This window comes from Galeopterus variegatus, unplaced genomic scaffold (genome assembly GCF_000696425.1).
Source record: "Galeopterus variegatus unplaced genomic scaffold, G_variegatus-3.0.2 Scaffold390, whole genome shotgun sequence".
NCBI classification, from domain to species: Eukaryota; Metazoa; Chordata; class Mammalia; order Dermoptera; family Cynocephalidae; genus Galeopterus; species Galeopterus variegatus.
In genome coordinates, this window is record NW_007726501.1 from 644,595 (window position 1) to 647,408 (window position 2,814).

A 2,814-nucleotide genomic window follows, 5' to 3' on the forward strand; every position below is an offset into this window, starting at 1 on the left:
ATATCAATAATGGCTAACGATGTTAAAAATCTTTTTGTGTGTTTATTTGCCGTTAGCATATTCTCTCTGATGATTCGTCTGTTCAAGTCTTTTGCTTTTAATTGTATTTTTTTTTTCCTTACTGTTGGGGTTTGAGAGTTCTTCATGTATTCTGGATACACGAATTCTTTGTTAAATACATGATTTGCAAATATTTTCTCCCTGAATCTACAGATTGTCATTTCATTTTATTTTATTCATTTAGTTTATCCTTTGACTGACATCTTGCCAATTCCCCTCACTTTCTTTCTTTCTTATTTTTCAACAGTGTCTTATTTTTCAACTGAGTCTTATTTTTCAACAATTTGTCTTTCAGGGTAAATGTTTTTAACTTTGGTAAGTCCAATTTGTCAATATTTTCTTTTATGAATGTGCTTTTGGCATTATATCTAAGAATTCTTTGCCCTAACCCCAGGTCACAAAAATTTTGTCCTATGTTTTTCTCTAAAAGTACTGTACTTTCTCATTTTATATTATAACTATTTTGAGTTAACTTTTAAATAAGATGTGAGGTTTAGGTTCTTCTTTTTTCTTTGGCATATGAAGTTTATTCTAACGCCATTTGCTGAAAGGACTATCTTTATTCATTTGCACCTTTTGAATCAATTGGCCATATTTGTGTGGGACTGTTTCTGGCTATTTGTTCTTTTTCATTGATCTATTATCTATTTCTTACTAATACCACACTGTCTTTTGGTTCTTCTAGTTCCTTTACTTTTCTATTTAAACTTTAGAATCAGCTTATCTATTATTACAAAATAAGTTCTTCTGGCATTTTGATCAGAATCACATTTAATCTATAGATCAGTTTGGAGAGAACGTCTTTACGATGTTGAGTCTTCCAGTCGATGAACATGGTATGTCTTTTCATTCATTCAGATTTTCTTTGATTTCTGACATCAGCATTTTATAGTGTTCAGGATATAGATACTGTACATATTTTGTTAGATTTATACCTAAGGATTTAATTTTTTAGGGCTATTGTAAATGGTATTATTTAAATTTAAATTTGGTGTTATTATTTTTTTCTTTTTTTTTTAAAATCCCTATATAAAGATGACTGGTAAGGGGATCTTAATCCTTGACTTGGTGTTGTCAGCACAATGCTCTCTGAGGTGATCTAACCAGCCATCCTTATATAGGGATCCGAGCCCGTGGCCTTGGTGTTATCGGCACCACACTCTCCTGAGTGAGCCATGGGCCAGCCCTAAATTTGGTATTATTTTAAAGTTGTAGAATTTACAGGCATTGAGTTATTCATAATTTTCCCTTATTATTATTCTTTTAATATCTGTAGCCTCTGTAGTTGTATCCCTGCTTTCATTCTGAATGTTGGTAATTTGTATCTCCCTCTGGTTTTTTCTTTGTCAGTTTTATTAGAGGCTTGTCAGTTTTATTTTTGTCAGTTTTATTGATTTTTTCAAAGAACCATCTTTTGGATTGATTTGCTCTATTCTTCTGATTTGAATTTTATTGTTCTGTGCTAGTATCTTTCTTTTCCAATTGTTTATTACTAGCATATGGAAATATGATTGATTTTCGTGTATCCTGCAACCTTGCTAAATTCATTTATTATGTCTAGGAGGCGTTGTTGTTTGTTTGTTTGTTTTTAAAGATTCATTGGGATTTTCTACACAGACAACCACATCATCTGAGAAAAGGACCATTTTATATTTTTCTTCCTGATCTGTATGCCTTTTATTCCTTTTTTGCACCATATTGCACTGGCTGGGAGTTTTTAATGTGACTTTGAATGGGAGTGGTGAGAGTGGACATTATTTCCTTATTTCCAGTCATAGAGGGAAAACATTCAGTCTCTCACTGTTAAATGACATCAGGTCACTTCTGTAGTCATATATATAAGTCATATGCAATATGACATCACCTGTAGGTGTTTTTGTAGATGCCTTTACCAGGTTGAGAAAGTTCCCTTCTGTTCCAGTTTGCTGAGGGTTTTTGTCATGAATCAATGTTAATTTTTGTCAAATGCATTTTCTTTATCAAATAATGTAAACTTATGTTTTTTTTTCTTTTTTAGACTATTACTATGGTATATTACATTGTCTGATTTTAGAATATTAAGTCAGCCTTGTGTTATTGGGACTTACTCTATATGGTCATGGTATGTTATTCTTTTTATATATTGTGGGATTTGATTTGTTTATATTTTGTTGAGTATTTTTGCATCTATGTTGGTGAGAAATGTTGGTTTCTAATTTCCTTGTACTGTCTTTGTATAATTTCATTAATAAAATCATAAAGTGTTGGGAAGTGTTTCTCCTCTTCTATTTTCTGGAAAAGCTTGTGTAGGATTTGTATTTTTTTTTTTCTTTAAATGTTTGGTAGATTCACCAGTGTATCCATATGTATCTAGAGATTTCTTTTTCAAAAGGTTTTTTTAACTACAAATTCAATTTTTAAAATAATTATAGGAGTATTCAGGTTATCTGTTTCATCTTGGATGAGTTTTGTTATTGTTGGTTTGAGGAATTCATCTATTTCTTCTAAGCTATAGAATTTATGGGTATTGAGTTATTCATAATTTTCCCTTATTATCCTTTTAATGTCTGCAGCCTCTGTAGTGGTATCCCTGCTTTCATTCTTAGTATTGGTAATTTGTATCTCCCTCTGTTTTTTTTTTTTGTCAGTCTTATTAGAGACTTATCAGTTTCATTGATTGTTTCAAAGAATCATCTTTTGGATTGATTTGCTCTATTCTTCTGATTTGAATTTTATTGATCTGTGCTAGCATCTTTATTATTTTCTTTATTCTTC